Source organism: Trachinotus anak, unplaced genomic scaffold (assembly GCF_046630095.1).
Source record: "Trachinotus anak isolate AG129_WGS33_773 ecotype Australia unplaced genomic scaffold, CSIRO_AGI_Tana_v1 ptg000005l, whole genome shotgun sequence".
Classification (NCBI taxonomy): Eukaryota; Metazoa; Chordata; class Actinopteri; order Carangiformes; family Carangidae; genus Trachinotus; species Trachinotus anak.
The window spans coordinates 12,156,622-12,173,701 of NW_027273856.1; the positions used below are offsets into that span (position 1 = coordinate 12,156,622).

Consider the following 17,080-nt stretch of genomic DNA (forward strand, 5'->3'; position numbering starts at 1 on the left):
ATGTCATATGTAAAAAATCAATGCATGTACATATATTACAATTGCTTATGGGTGTGCCTGTCTGTGTACACAGAAGCCTTCAGTGTTAATAGGTTATTACTCGTGACACGTAACCAATCAGATGGTGTTACGACCGGGACACTGCTCTAGATCGAAGAGTGGTGACTACAGACAAGGACAGGCAGCTGCATCAGGTGCATCAAGTAGTGTATTTTAAATTAAATTCATTTTATTGGTTATCAGTTAAAAAAGTTATTCTAATAATCAGAGAAACTCAAAAAAAGGCATTCGATAATTGGCCAGGCTGACAATCCCCAATATTTAGACCTTTTCACTCAGAATAGCTGTCTTGTGTTTGGAGTTAAGAATGACCCAGAGTTTGAACTGTTCTAGATTTGGCTATATTTCTCTGTGGTTTTATCAAAACACCTTTCAGATCACACAGAACTCATTTGATGCATAGTTTGTATAGATAGTGTAGAATAGTGTAGCTTTAAAGAAATCACATTTCATCTAATTATTCAAAAAAAAAAAAAAATCAAAATTTTTTTTTACATATTACTATGGGTAAGTCTTGGTTTATGTATTATCTGTTGCTTGTCTCATTGCAGTAGTATTGTTATTATACAGATGTAAATCCATTTAGAGAAAAATAGACCATAAAGCAGAGTATGCATTAGGGCGGGGCTACAGTGTGATTCACAGACTGTACCACACACGGCGACCAGCCTGACAATCGCATAGAGTACAGAGCAGGGCAGATCCACCCCTCATGCCTCCTCAGCTCCACCTTTTTGTCCAAACAAAAAACCAAGATGGTGATGGACAAATTACTCAACAAAAAACTTCAAAAGCTTCAAAACAGCAGTTCACAAATCAATGGGTGATGTCACAGTGGATTGCTACTTGTGACTAAATACAATCTTTGTATTCAACTAATTAGAATACCTATTGAAACATGCTTGTGGATGTAAAATTAATAAATGCATATCATACACACACTGACAGGAGTTCATTTGTCTTCTGAAATGTAGGCCAAATATCCCAAATATGCTTTGAAGGGCGAATGTAATATTTGGGGAGTTCTGTATTTTTTTCCTAATGCATTTCAGAGCTTGGCTTGTCTGCACTAATGAAACAACACAGCAGTGATTATAATATCCCCTTCGATACACTGATCTGAGAATGTAGATGAGAGTGAGCACTTGTAGGAACACTGTACATGTGCATCATGCCTTAAAATAATGCTCTGCTTCTTCTTGCTTCTTCTAGCTGCCAGTGACAAAAGTTAATTCGGGCCCGTCAGGAATGATAAGCATGCATCACGCTCATATTCAAACTTAATGTGCTTTTGCTGACTGGCTGCTTGTCAGTTGAATGGCCAAAGCAATAAGAGGCAGTCCTGTGGAAAGCAAAGTGGATCTGCTCCCTCCAGTCTGAAGCCCAGAAAAAGCCTGGAACCTTTCCCCAAGTCAGCCAAACATACTTGGATCCCCTGCAGTTAGTAATATATCACGAGTGCAAACAACTTATCAGCTACTTCAACCAGTTACCAAATCATTGCTCTTAGTCACAGCTTCTACTGAAAGTTGTTCTCTTGTGTGCATGCAAATCTCCCCTGATTAAATTCTTAGTTGCAAATGGATCCATTAATCATATGCAACTGTATCAGTCAGTTTCAGAATCATGAGTATTTTCTACCTTTACAGGTATTTCTCTTAGTGATGCTTCTGCACAGAAAGTTAAATTGTTACTTTATCATCAGCCTGCTTTTTTTGGGGCAGAGTGTAGCTTGTCAGGAAGTAGACATATAACTGGAGATTTGAGTAAAACACAAACTTCAAGGGTCATGTTTCAGCCTGGTAATGTCCTAGAATGGAAAAAATCTGCACTGAAAGCAAAACATGTAAAGGCCATGTCAATTTAATGGTCAAAGTTCAAAGACTTGAAAGACTTCAAAGTGGCTTCAAAGACTCAAGAACCACTTACCAGCTTTCCACTGCATCTTATGGTTTTTAAAGGGTGAATGTTCACCTGTGGCTTCACTGGCCCTTGTCTTGGAAAGACAGAGAGATTTATTCATCTTCAGGGCAGCAAACACAATGCAGGGTCTGTTGATAACTGTTGAATTCAGGGCTTACACTACTGATTGTACCTGCTCTTGGCTGGTTAGCACTGACTACCAGCTCTATGCTACTATCCATGCTATGAGTGGTGGTCATAACTCCCACATTACATACCACATAGCCACCTGACCTGGGCTGCTAAAGTCAGTGCTCTATTTTTGTATTTTTTTAATAATAGCTTTTGGCAGAACCTGCTCTAGGAGATACCACTGAACTGAAACACCTGCTCAGACTTTCTGTCATGTATTTGTATGGAATAAAAAAAAATCATCTATGAGATCAAATATTCTAAACTCAAGATTCATATACTAATTTTCTCGCAGTTTTGACCGTATGGCCAATATGACCTTCATCAGCGAATGGGTGAATTACCATCTATATGACTGAAATTCTGTACTGAAAAGCCTGGCAAGGCAGGATCAGCTGTCTCTTGTAGATCTTTTGATATTTAAAAATCTGTTGGCTGGAAGTGTACAAGCTGCCTTGTACTCTTGTTGTGCTGTATGCTAGTGCATATTTAATATGTTACAACAAAATGATTTTTTTTGGCTTTAGTAAAAAATGTTATCCACATTCAGACAGTCACTACCAGCGAGAATAAGATGAATATACACTGATGAATGTACCCACATTTCCCTCTGGGGGATCCAACCCCTAGATACCTGCCAGCAAAAACGGGCTGGGCGAGTCCCAAGGAAAGGGGACTGGTCAAGGTCTTCAGGATCTGGATCAGACAGGAGGCTAGCCAGCTCAAGGACAGGGGCAGACTTGAGGCTAGCTGACTGGAGTGCAAGTTAGCAGACTCTGAAACAGGCTCATGGCTAGCAGACTGAGAGACTGGATGGGAATGAGGGGTGTTGATAAAGTTATTAAGCCACTTAAGTATTTGTATCATGCCAAATCATAAGATACATTATCTTGAGGCACTTTACAGAGTGAGGTTGAGATACTTTGTTACAGAGAAAAACTCAACAGTTCCCACAAAGAGCAAGCACTTGGTGACAGGGGGGAGGAAAAACTTTTAACAGGAAGAAACCTCCAACAGAACCGGGCTCAGGGTGGGCGGCCGTCTGCCTCGACCAGTTGGGTTTAAGAGGAGACAGAGGGGTTGGGGGGAGGAGAGAGGAGAAAAGACAGAGAGAGAGAGAGAGAGAGAGAGAGAGAGAGAGACTAGGAACAGCTGTATAGGTGGTGGTATTATCAATAATAATGATAAACAGTGGTAAATAGTAATGATGAGTAGGGGTATATCTGGATGCTGCTGCTCCAGGAACAGAGATACCTGCAGAATGCAGACAGAGAGGGAGAGAAAGGAGAAGCACTAACTACAGGAGAGAAAAAAAAACAAAGTTAATGGCATTAAGTAGTCGAGAGAGAGAGAGAGAGAGAGAGAGAGAGCCCAATGCATCATGGGAATCCCCCAGCAGTCTAGCTCTATAGCAGCATAACTGAGGGATGGTTCAGGACATACCCTAGCCAACCCTAACTATGAGCTTTATGAAAGTGGACAGTTTTAAGCATTTTGGATCAATTGGAGGCTTTTCACCGAATTTTTGGGACATCCTGACAATAAAGAGTTACAGTAGTCCAGTCTTGAGGTAACATATGCATGAACTAGCATTTCAGCTTCCTTTATACACAGGATGGGTCTGATTTTTGCAATGTTGCGCAGGTGGAAGAAGGCTGTCTCAGACACTCGCTTTATATGTGAAGTAAAGGACAAGTCCTGGTCAAAAATGACACCAAGGTTTCTGACTGTAGCACTGGAGGCCAAGGTGATGCCATCCAGAGTCAGTATATTATCACATAGTGTATCTCAGAGGTGTTTTGGGCAAAGTACAATAACTTCAGTTTTGTCTGAATTTAAGAGTAAAAAATTACTGGTCATCCAGGTTTTTATGTCATTAAGACATGCCTGAAACTTGGCCAGCTGGCTTCATTGATAAGTACAGCTGGGTGTCATCTGCATAACAATGGAAATTTATCTGGTGCTTCCTAATAATATTTCCTAGAGGAAGCATATATAGAGTGAAAAGTATTGGCCCTAGCACAGAACCTTGTGGAACTCCATGACTGACTTTGTTGTACATAGAAAAGTCATTATTAACATGAACAAACTGGAATCTATCTGACAAATATGACTTAAGCTAGCTTAGTGTGGTTCCTTTAATGCCAACCATATGTTCTAGTCTCTGTAATAAAATCTTATGATCGATGGTGTCAAATGCAGCACTAAGATCTAGTAGGACAAGTATAGAGACAAGTCCATTGTCTGAGGCTATGAGGAGATCATTGGTAACCTTAACCAGAGCTGTTTCTGTGCTATGATGGACTCTAAAACCTGACTGAAAATCTTCAAACAAACCATTTCTGTGCAAATAATCACATAACTGGTTTGCAACGACCTTCTCAAGGATTTTGGAAATAAAGGGGAGGTTGGATACAGGTCTATAATTGGCTAAAACATCCGGAGAGTAGACTTTAAGTAGAGGTTTAATTACTGCAAATTTAAAAGTCTGCGGTACATAACCTGTTGATAAAGATAAGTTAATCAGACTTAGATCAGATATAGAAGTGTTGATTAAAGGAAAACCGTCTTTGAACAGCCTTGTTGGAACAATCGTGATCATGAGTTTTGTAAAATCGTGATGGCATATAAACTTTCTTTCTTAGCTGCCTTACTCCCAGCCTTAAGCTGGTTCCAAACCATTCACTTTATCCTGATTACATAAAGCAGCTTAAATGTTTAGGTGTAAAGAACTTTAGCAAAGTTGCTTGTTTGTTTTTAAATTTTCAGCTGCTGTTGTCTTGTACTTCTTAACCAGAAGTTAGACTGCTGCCTGATTTCACTCCAACTGACACTTCAGATCATTGGGTTGTTTGACCTTCCTCTCACACATCATCTCTCTTCCTTCTAATGCTGAACATATTATTTAACATTTCACCTACTGAAATTTCATTTGTTGATCTCTTGTTCTTTTGTTTTAAGTCTGTTTTTGTTTTGTACTTTTTAAGTTAAACTGCTTTTTGACCTCAGCAGTAATTTCAGCACATTGTTGTGATAAACTTTCAGCTGCTTTCACTGTCTACAGTTCAACTGACAATGCAACTAATGCTAGTGCTCACATTTTGATACTTTAACTACAATTCATACTTAAAGTTCATCTGTGACTAAAAAGCACATTTATAACATTCCAACCTGTTTATAATTTTTAAAACCACAATCTTCAGCACAAGAGAAGTGTGTGTAGTCTTTTGTGTTTGGGTAAAACTGGACTGAAAAGCTGATCTTCGTGTTTGGTGTATCCTCTTGCAGAGATGGCCTTGAACTCCACTGTAGTGCTGTGTCCCTGTTCCCACATCTCAGCTATTAAAGGGTGAGTAAAAAGTTATTCCACCTAACAGTTACAGAGGCCAAATCTTTGTTACAAAAAAAACTCTCTCAACAGTAACCTGTTCATCATCATGATAACACTTAGTGGCGTTCTAAGTAGATCGTGACTGTCCTGGATGTGATTTTTTGTGCATGTTGTCTGCAGAACTTCAAAGCAAACTTGGGTTCTTGCTTTTAATCCCGTTAACACTTCCAGACTTACGTTTGTTCGTCTAAGTATTATAAGATAAACGCTGACTTGATAATCCTCCACAGAGAGCTGGATTTGAGGGCTTATGTTTGAGGAAGGATAAGTTTGACCAAAACTATCCAAAACTCTGGACTTAAAGTGTTTTCAGGTGATGTTTTGGATCTGGGGGGAGCTGCTGCAGCCACTCGTGACTCAGTGAGAGCAGACAGTTTCAGGAGTGAGCTGGGAGCAGTGGCCCTCTAATCCACACCAGTGATGGGCAGTGTGTGTGAAGCTTTAGCCAGACCTGATGAAGGAGAAGCTCTTACAGGCAGAGACGACCATGATCTAAGTAGGCAGCCAACGAGCCAGGGGATTTAGGTCACATCAGCCAATCCAGAGCCAACAAAACTTAATGCAGCTGCCTTGGCTCATTCTGTAGATTTATGGTGATGGGATGGTTGTCGGGTCAAGTCATGTTTGGGCATGAAATTAGAAAGGAAATTCTCTCTTGACAATTACAGCAGTTGTTACTGGAGACGCTTAAAACAGTAACTTTGTCAAGGTTTGATATCTCAACCTGAATCATGAATATAAAGGTACCTGTTGTATACCATGAAGAAACTGATTCAGAAGGAGGAATGGGACATTTGTATTCATGACAGTGATATTAAATTAGCTGTTTTGGTTGACAACTAGAAACCCACCAGGGTTCATTGAGCTGCTTTGTTGTGTTGTTTATATCTGCCAAAGCACTGCCGTGCAGGCTCCCTGATCATCTGACAGGGAGACAAGAGGAGGAGGATCTGCTGAGATTACTGCCTGTGTTCCAGCGAAGCCCCCAGAATCCACCCTGTGATGCACCACAAGCCACCAATCCATTATTTATACCTTCCACAAACATCAAAAGGGTTTTTGTGGCCAAGTGTGGATGTTGATTGTATTCATGAGTGCAATGACATGGGATGGTTCATAACCATACTGATGTCCTCTGCCAGTCTAATTAGTCCGGCCACAGTTTCATAATAAAGCGAGAATATTTTATTATTTCTATTGGCTAAAACCTTATTTCACTGTAAAGCTAGGCGCAGCGCATTGATTCACTCAACCCATCTGTACTGCTCTCTCACTCCTACACACACAAACATGTACAGAATGGCATTGACATCTCCTCTTAGCACTTTATGTTGTTGAAGTTTTTGAAGATTAGAGCATTTTCTGCTTGTAGAGCCTGTTTATGGTACACCACGCACCTGTCTCCTAAAGGGATATTCTTCATAGTTTTGTCTGTTTTTTCTATGGGTTAAAACAAATACAGGTCTTACAGAGGACCTATTACAGCCATTTAACCTCGGGGCACCACCCTGTCACCAGGGACCAATGACCAAATTACAAAATACAGTCTCAGAAGGTTAATTGAAGGGTAAATTCGAGCACTGACTGTCCTGAATCCAGTTGTTATCACAAATATAGTCACAATAATCACGGACAACAACGAATTAAATTATAACAGGATTTATTAATAAGAGTAATAATTATTCAAAATAACATTACTTGATATTAAACCGATTATAATTCAACTATAACTAAAACAAACATTGGTTACTAACTAGATAATTACAGGCAAAACACATATGTAACAACTGTGTGTGTGTGTGTGTGTGTGTGTGTGTGAGTGAGTGAGTGAGTGAGAGAGAGAGAGAGAAAGAGAGAGAGAAGATGGCGATGAAGTCACATGAGTGACGTGTCAGTGGGAGCCAAGATGGCGGCAGCGTGACGTGAGTGACGTACTCGCTAGAGCCAAGATGGCGGCTGGCCGCAGCGTGTGAATGGCATGAACAACGAGAACAAAGGGAGGGACCCTTGAGCTTTATGTGTATGATGCGATCACACTCTAGGGCAGCCTGAATGTGAGTGAGATGTAGATGAGGTGCGTGATTGGGAGAAAAGAGGGAGAATAAAGGTGAAGAGAGGAAAGAGTCCACAAGTGATCGTCACCACAGTTAATAATCACCACAATATCACTACACAATAACGGAGCCAGAGAACCAGAGTTCGTCTAGTCAGATATTGGTCCTTTAACTATTGATATTTAGCTTATTAAGCTGATCAGTGAACGATCTAAAACAACAGGATATGCAGCACTTATAAGTCAAATTAGCAAAATACAACACGCTACACTAATCGTGTCTCTGCCCAGACATCAGCCTCTTACTGTGAGTTGCTCTGATCCTTCGGAGTTAGAAAAAGAAAGTCCACTCTGGTTCTCCACAGCTCGGTCCTTGGCTGGGAGCTTGGCGGTTTGTGCCTCACTCTCCTGGCGATGACGGTGTGATGAGTTCCACGGCGGCAGCGGGAAGATCACAGATGAGGGACGGTGAACTTTGTTTTGTCCTTAACAAAGTCGGTGTGCTCGTCCTCACAGACGTAAAATCAGTTGATTGCACAGTGATCTACGTCGGATCCGAAAAATGAAAAAACACAAAGGAAACAAACCACAGCAGTCTGTGCGCTCGGCCCGCGAGTTGAAGACCTTGGCTTTAAGAAGTTGTGGAAAAAGGTCAAATGTTTGCAGATTGCTCCCTTTCAGCAGCCGAGTTGCGGAGAGGGCTTGGAGTAGCTCTCTACTGTAACTGGTGCACAGGAATAAGCAACGGCGGAGGGTCGCGATGCTGCTTTTATCACCTGAGTGACGAGTTTCCATTGTTCTTTTCAGGATACATGGCTTGAGACTCCAACACTCTAATGTTCCAAAAAGACATTATTTTTCTTCTTTTGTAAATCTATTTGTAACACCCTTCTCAATGGTTGGGATACAGGTTTTAATATTTAATTGAATACTGGACCAATTGCTAAGATTCGACTACTAAAACAAGGTGGCGCGACAAATGACACACACTCAAAAGGTTTGGTTTAATTGACATATATTTAGATTACCGCAAGTGCAGCACAACCTGTCACTTTCAACCTGGTTAATCACTTATATTCATAGACAACATCATATAATAAAACAATGGGCCCAACACACTGAAAATAACAAAACAAAACACACCCCTGGGGGATTTGATTCAGTCTCTATGGTGTAAGTCCACACCTTTAAGTTTTCAGGTCCAGTGGTAAGGTCTCTCTCCTTGCGGGATGTGCAAAGGAGCAATTAAGCGCAAATCTGTCCTACTGCTCAAGCAGAATCAGTTAAGTTCACCGTCTGTCCAAAGAGTTTCAAATTCTTCTGGTATCAGTTGTCATCACAGCGGATGCTGGTGGGGTGGCTCGCCATCTTTGGACCGGATTGGTGTTGAATCATACATTAAAAAAAAAACCTGACCTGTATAACACAGCCAGAGTAACATTCAAAGATCTTCATTCAACTTTCTTATCCTTTCTTAATGCATACTAACAAATTTCATTAATCACATTTTTACAGTGTACACAAACAATCACAAAACAATTCATAATCATTGATAAAGATCGTTTCTTACCAAAGTGAATAAGAAACAGGGCTCTCCTGAAGCCTCAAAATGACGGCTGCATGGTGCCGCGGAGCAACTACAGAAAATAAGACTCTTTTTTTAAAGTGCATTCATTGCACAGTAAACGCAGCTAAGCTCAGTGCACAACCGCACACACACTCTTACATCATACATATAAACTGTTATCTTTACATACAATGTTACAGCAGCTAGCCAGTAGAAAATCCAACTTTTACAACTACACATATAACAAACGCACGGCTAACAGTGGTAGCCAATAGCATTTCATCGTTGTGAGTTTAGCTTCACATTTTCTCATTCAAAAATAAATTAACTCACCAAAAAGAGTCCCAATGAACCCAAAAGAGTACTCCAACAGAACAACGTTCATTTGACAGTTCGTTTGCATGGTTTTCCTTAACAAAATCCTACTGAAGGAATGCATCCACGTTTCCCGACATGGAGGACCGAAGTTTTTTTCTTTTTTCTTTTTCCTCTCTCTCCGTAGCTGCCTCGCAGCAAACACAAGGGGGTGGAGCTCACAATCTGTTTACTTCACAGACTATCAGAAACATCATTTACCTGCTCTTAGTTTAATTAGCATCAAATAAATTTCACTTATTAACTCTTAATAATAAACATAACATTTCTACAACATTCTGAATATACAGACACCCTCAGTAACTCTCTAGGGTTACATATTACTGTACTCACCCTGTGTGAAACGCTCTGTTAGAGCTCAGGGCTCTTTTAGGCCCCCTCCCCCCTCTTGCTGGCAACCTCACATTCAGAATCAGAATCAGAATCAGTTTTATTACCAAGTATGTTTCCACATACAAGGAATTTGTGCTGGTGGTTGGTGCAAACAGTAACATAAATAGACTTAGGGTAAAAAAAGAGTAGAATTTACAAGTTAAAAATTAAAATAAAATTAAGATAAAAAATATACAACAAAGATGTGGGATATTTGCAATAATGATAAAGACATGGGGAATGTAGTGTAAAAAATATAGACAATGTAAAAAATATATAAATATAATCTGTATAGATATTTACACTGTGCATGTAACGGGAATGAGCAGTAGTTCTATAGGGGGGCAGGGGGGATCAGGGAGATTGGGGGGATCAGTGTCAGTGGGGCTCTCTAGCCTTGTTGATAAGGCTGATAGCAGACGGGAAGAAGCTGTTTTTGTGGCGAGAGGTTTTGGTCCTGAAGGACCGCAGCCTCCTGCCAGAGGGGAGTGTCTCAAAGAGTTTGTGTCCAGGGTGGGAGGAGTCAGCTACAATCTTCCCTGCACGCCTCAGAGTCCTTGAGGTGTACAGGTCCTGGAGGGACGGAAGATTGCAGCCAATCACCTTCTCAGCAGAGTGGATGATACGCTGCAGTCTGTTATTGTCCCTCTCCGTGGCAGCAGCGTACCAGATGGTGATGGAGGAGGTGAGGATGGACTCAATGATGGAGGTGTAGAAGTTCACCATCATAGTCCTTGGCAGGTTGAACTTCTTCAACTGCCTCAGGAAATACATCCTCTGCTGAGCTTTTTTGATGGGTTAGGGTCAGCTCCCACTTGAGATCCTGTGTGATGGTGGTTCCCAAAAAGCGGAAATGCTCCATGGTGGCCATGGGGGAGTCCACTATTCAATTCAATTCAATTCAATTTTATTTGTATAGCGCCAAATCATAATATACATTATCTCAAGGCACTTTACAGGGTAAGGTCAAGACCTTACTTTGTTACAGAAAAAAACCCAACAGTTCCCACAACGAGCAAGCGCTTGGCGACAGGGGGGAGGAAAAACTCCCTTTTAACAGGAAGAAACCTCCAACAGAACCGGGCTCAGGGTGGGCGGCCGTCTGCCTCGACCGGTTGGGTTTAGGAGAAGATAGAAAGAGGGGGAGGGGGAGGAGAGGGGAGAGAAGAGAGAGAGAGAGAGACCAGGAACAGCTGTGTCAGTAATGGTGTTATCAATAATAATGACAGGTAACAGTGGTTAATAGTAAAGATGAGTAGTGGTGGATCTGGATCCTGCTGCTCCCGAGGCAGAGATACCTGCAGAATGAGGACAGAGAGAGGGAGAGAGAGGAGAAGCATCTCCACTGTCTTCAGAGCGTTTAGCTCTAGGTTGTTCTGCCTGCACCAGGTCACCAGACGGTCAGTCTCCCACCTGTAGGCAGACTCATCGCCATCAGAGATGAGTCCAATGAGAGTGGTGTCGTCTGCAAACTTCAGGAGCTTGACAGACTGATGGCTGGAGGTGCAGGTGTTAGTGTACAGGGAGAAGAGCAGAGGAGAAAGAACGCAGCCTTGCGGGGATCCAGTGCTGATGGTCTGGGAGTCAGACACATGCTTTCCTAGCTTCACGTGCTCCCTCCTGTCAGACAGGAAGTCGGTGATCCACCTGCAGGTGGAGTCAGGCACTCACAGCTGGGAGAGCTTGTCCTGCAGCAGAGCCGGGATGATGGTGTTGAAGGCAGAGCTGAAGTCCACAAACAGGATCCTGGCATAGGTCCCTGAGGAGTCCAGGTGCTGGAGGATGAAGTGGAGAGCCATGTTGACGGCGTCGTCTACAGACCTGTTGGCTCTGTAGGCGAACTGCAGGGGGTCCAGGAGTGGGTCAGTGATGGATTTGAGATGGGACAGGAAAAGGCGCTCAAATGATTTCATGACCACAGAGGTCAGGGCAACGGGTCTGTAGTCATTTAGACCTGTGGGCCTTGGTTTTTTGGGGACAGGGATGATGGTGGAGGATTTGAAGCAGGCTGGCACGTGGCAGGTCTCCAGTGAGGTGTTGAAGATGTCTGTGAACACCGGAGACAGCTGATCAGCACAGTGCTTCAGGGATGATGGAGAGACAGAGTCAGGACCGGCTGCTTTGCGGGAGTTCTGCTTCTTAAAAAGCCTGTTGACATCTCTCTCCAGGATAGAGAGAGACATTCTTATGGTAGGGGAGGAGGAAGGGGGTTCTGATGTGGGTAGTTGTGGAGGTGCCCGGGCCCCTGCTGAAGTGGGCGAGGAGAAGCTGTTGGTCTGGAAATGGTGGCTGGACTCGCGGGGGTTGGTGTCAGGCCTGTCCCATTGTCTTTCAAAGCGGCAGTAGAACTCATTCAGATCTTTGGCCAGGCGGAAGTCGTTAATGGAGTGGGGGGGGTTAGGTTTGTAGTTAGTGATCTGTCTGAGCCCTTTCCAGACAGAAGCAGAGTCGTTGGCTGAGAACTGGAGCTGAAGTTTCTCAGAGTACAGTCGTTTAGCTTCTCTCACCGCCTTGCTAAACCTGTGCTTGGACTCTTTAAACCTGTCCCTGTCCCCACTCCTGAAAGCTTCCTCCTTTTGCCTCCTGAGCTGACTGAGCTTAGCTGTGAACCAGGGTTTGTCATTGTTATAACTCACCCTGGTACGTGATGGGATACAGCAGTCCTCACAGAAGCTGATGTATGACGTCACAACCTCTGTGAACTCATTCAGACTGTTGGAAGCAGTCCTGAACACTTCCGTGTTAGTGCAGTCCAAATATGCCCGCAGATCCTCTATGGCTTCACTGCTCCACTGCTTCGATGTCCTCACAACAGGTTTACACAGTTTTAGTTTCTGCCTGTATGTGGGAATCAGGTGGACCATGACATGGCCAGAGTGGCCCAGTGTGGCCCATGTGGAATTCCGTCCACATGCTGCTGTAAACAAACAATTGTAGTTGTATGTCCACACTACTACATTTTCATTAAAAAAACATCTCTTTTGGTGCGTTATCACTTCCTGTCCACACTACTCCAGAGTTTTCAAGCCTCGAAAATGGAGTGTTTTGGAATCGCTGCTTGCACCATTGCAGTTTGAAAACTCTGGGGTTGCGTTGTAGTCAGGACGGGCAAAAACGTAGACCTTTGTAAACTATGACGTAGACACACCTGGTCACTCCCTGATGGGTCTGACTGGCCCCTGCTACCAGTAATGAAAACATGAATTACAAGTGTTACTGATCTTGGTGTATTGCTAGCAGCTGTTGTTCATTGAAATCCTGCATGTTAACGTTACAACTGCCTTTGCTTTCCTTGTTCATAGTATTTTCTGCAACTAATCAGCTGAATACACCTGAGAGTAGACAATCGGCTTCCTTTTTACAACGGCTCATGCATGCCCAGTGTCCCTGAATGTCACACATGTATGTGTTTTCACGTATGGTAGTATGGACAGGGACATTTCTGATATGGAGCTAAAACGCTTGTGTAGATCATTTTCATTTTAAAACGCCAGTCCAATTCTGAACAAGAACAACGATAGACCCATTCCACCTTCACAAGCTGGACTGGACCAGGAAAACAAGTGTACCCACTGTCAGGCAGGAAGGATGCCAAAAGAACTTCTGCAAATCAAGTTGCTGGACAGTCTGCAATACTTCGCAGGTATCGCCTGCAATACTTTTATGAAAAACCCTTTGATTGTTTTATCTGTGTACTCTTCTGGACTAAAGGGATATAAATAATGGAGGAACAGACAGACAGTTGGACGACCAAAGGTAGGCAGTCAACACTGCTTCACTGTCTTGCTGGTTTATGATGCTGGTAAATCTCAATGAATTATACTTTAGTGCTCATTGTAACTGAAAAAGGAACTCATTGGTTAAATTGTGGATACTTTATCCAAGCCAATTATGTATAGCATGTCAATTGATAAACGTTTAAGCGTTTATGTCTTTGCTACGCTGCTTCTTACTAATGTGATCAGGTCACTGGTGACCTGGTTAAACATCACTGATCCACAATGATAAAGCAGGTTCTGAGGGGAGGCCCCCGTTTGGCCACATTAAGAGTAAACTACAGAAATAAAGTGAAAATAAAGTGTCTAACTGTGCATGGTTTCTGAAGCAGCCCTCCTTGAAGTGCCAGCTCACAGTAAATTGTTTGGAGCAGTGGAGGAAGAAGTGGAAAAAATGAAGTAGATTTCTCCAGGCAGTTGAGAACAGTGTCTTTTCAGCTACAAAACCAAAGAAAACTTCAGTTCATTATCAGTGGTTATGTGCTGTGCCTTGTGTAGCGGCATGTTAAGCTTGCAGGGGGTGTCCAGCTTGCAGGTGTGGAGCACCAAGAGATTTACTGATGTCAATAGGTCCAGGAAGTAAGGTCTGGAGCTCCAACGAGGCTTTTGTTTTCATCCAAATGAAAAAAATGGATTTTGCCTTGACAGAGTTACTCCCTTTGGTGGGGGTGCATTTACATGAACAAAAAGCTATAGAACACAATATAAGAGAGAGAAAACTCAGAAAAACACAATAGGTCCTCTTAACTATCTTAAGATGTTTACTTGGACATTAAAAAAAATCTAATTATCATGTTCACAATCATGTGTAAACAGACTCACAGAGTAACAGACACCAGCTTGACATCATATCCTGCATAGCATGTACCATGGTGATGGACACAAAGTGGGCCTTTATTTACCTCAACCAAAGAAAACAGGCCCTAACTCCTAATTCCTGCTGTTTTAACAAGTATACTTTATCATATTTTGGTGAGGAAATTCTTGAGATCTGCTTAAATGCAAACTCAACACTTCCTCTGTGTTTACTTGTTGTCATGATAAATTAGGCATAATGTACATATCCACAGCATCAATTCCATTAGTACAACAACAAAGTCATGTCATTCCCTCCACTCCACTGTTGTGAGCAGAAATATTCTCATTCACTAATTAAGCTGCTGTTGGTGAAACTCCTCAATGTGTCCTCAAGACAGTTCACAATAAAAGACTTTCAGTATCTTAAATAGTGTAATGTCTTTCTTTACAGTTTGGTTTTTAAAGTTTCATCTGCACATTGAGTTTCAAATACAACCTGAAAAAGATCAGAAAACATCAAAGGAATCAGTATTTCTGTTGCAGAGAGAAAATGAGAATGTCTTAGTGGTGGAATAAGTGCTGTGGAAATTGGAAAATCATCTAGCCTTTATTAGAAACAGTCTTTTTTTTCATTTACCAGGTTGTCATTGGAGAGTTTCAGGATTGAGAGCCGCAAAGTGCATTTAATTAACTAAAAGGTCTGATGAGGGTTCTAACTTTGGTCAGTATTTAATGTGTACTTCACAGTGTGTAAACCAAGGTTCTCACTTGACTTCCTCTGATTGTGTCTGGTGTCTTTGTGGCAGCTCTGCTGAAGTTTAGTGCATGCTAGCAGTGCAGTGTATAGTCCCTCTGCCCATGGCAGTGGAGGTGTCACTCTGACAGAGGGCCTCATTAGAAACACCTTCCCTGCAGAACAGTTTCCCCCATGGTGAGAGAACAGACACCTGGCTACTGTGTCTTCAAGCTGAATCAATTTCTGCTGCAGCCAAAAGCACAGCATGCTGGCTGCACCCAGTGATGGTGTGCAGGCCGTTGCATAGATTTTATTAAGGGACACTACCACATGACAATAATAATGTATCAAGAAGGGGGAGAGAGGGTGATAATAAGATTATTGATCAATACTAATACCTCAGTTAGTTTAGCAGGTTGTTGATTTTCTGGCTTTCTATCACAGTGACAAGGCCAAGAGGCCAAAAGCTGCAGAACATGATTGAGAGAAGTGACAAAATAGTGTGACTTTTCCAGTGTTCCAGTATTCCCTTGCTTGTAAGTCACTTTGGATAAAAGGATCACTGATTAATGTAAATGTAAATGTATCTTTAGTGGTGATACCTGTTCATAAGTCTGTGTAATAGGTGCAAGAGGTGAGTTGGTGGGGTCTGTACCACAAGATGATACAAATACTAACAATTATGCTCCTCCTCCAATTATGCCTTTTGTTTGAGGTTAGTATAGGTTGCAGATTTTTACTGTTTTTGTTTTGAAGAATAAATGGGAGACTTAATTTTTCACTTAACAGCCGCTGCAATCACAACTAAAGGATAAAAATCCATTAAATGAGCGTGTGAGTCAGTGCAGCCATGAGCAGAGAGAAACAGCTGTGTTCAATTCTTGTTTTACTTTTGAAATAAAACCATAGAGCTGTTGATCAGAGACACGTTAATATGTAGTGAAACAGTAGAGAAGAGTTGTAAAGTCAGTGAACTGATCCAGGAATATCACTTATACAGTAATACTCTCTTATCTAATGTTTGCTAACATTAGCTAACATTAGCCAACACTGTGTATTTATGAATTCAACTTTTCAGCTTTCAGAGGAAGAGTATGTTGTTCAGAAACCACCATGGCGAGTAACGGCGTACTCCAAGACCACCAAGTGTCTTGGAGTACGTCTACATTAAGTTAAAGTTGGAACAGAGCTTTTCCAAAATGGCCTCCAGGATGTGTAAAACTGAAAACCTTGGTGTTTAGTGTTTATGAGGTTGAACAAGCATTTGCACAGTGATGTGTGAGTGAGCCCAGTGAGGGTGAGAGTCTGTGTGGCAGTTGAGACTGATTTTAACTGTGAAAACATGTAGATGAATATGAACAGAGGTGTAAAGTTAAGAAGACAACTTTCTTTCATCTCTGACTATTTCTGTTATGGCTATTGTCATTAACCTGTGTGTAAGTGGATTTTGGTAATTGGTCAGGTCCTTCCTCATTGGCTGTGATGCAGATTTATTTTTTTCCTACTGAAAAAAGAAGAAGACAGGGTTTATCTGTTTTCACATTGTTCAGATGCTTCACTTTGGACAGACCAGGAAAAGCAAATGTACAGAATAGCCTTTAACCACCTGGATAGGGGGGGAGGTGATGAATGAGACACACCTGCGTGTTTAGAGAGAGGAAAAAAACAAAGGCAGCATTCACAGATAACTGCATGTTTCAGGGAAATCTTTCAAATGTGGACACAAGTACTAAACTTTGCAAAAATCCTCCTTGATATTACTCTTTTGATAACATGTTAGCCACCCAAAAAGTCAATCATTTTTTGCAATTAGGTCATCCATAATTTCCCCATACGAATTATCTAGGTCAAATAATAC

General features: G+C 41.9%; 1 protein-coding gene and 1 long non-coding RNA gene across 8 annotated transcripts in view; both read left to right on the forward strand.

Moving 5' to 3' along the window:
• lrfn2b (leucine rich repeat and fibronectin type III domain containing 2b) overlaps positions 1 to 17,080 on the forward strand; it is a 173,873-nt gene that overhangs the window by 47,156 nt on the left and 109,637 nt on the right. For all 7 annotated transcript variants that reach the window (XM_071478333.1, XM_071478332.1, XM_071478330.1 and 4 more), the window contains one exon: positions 5,443 to 5,503. The gene's annotated coding sequence lies outside the window, so the exon portion shown is untranslated. The remainder of the gene's footprint in view (positions 1 to 5,442; positions 5,504 to 17,080) is intronic.
• On the forward strand, positions 608 to 3,226 carry LOC139621625 (uncharacterized). Its single transcript, XR_011691036.1, has 2 exons — positions 608 to 1,082; positions 1,280 to 3,226. It is a non-coding gene; the product is annotated as an uncharacterized lncRNA (long non-coding RNA).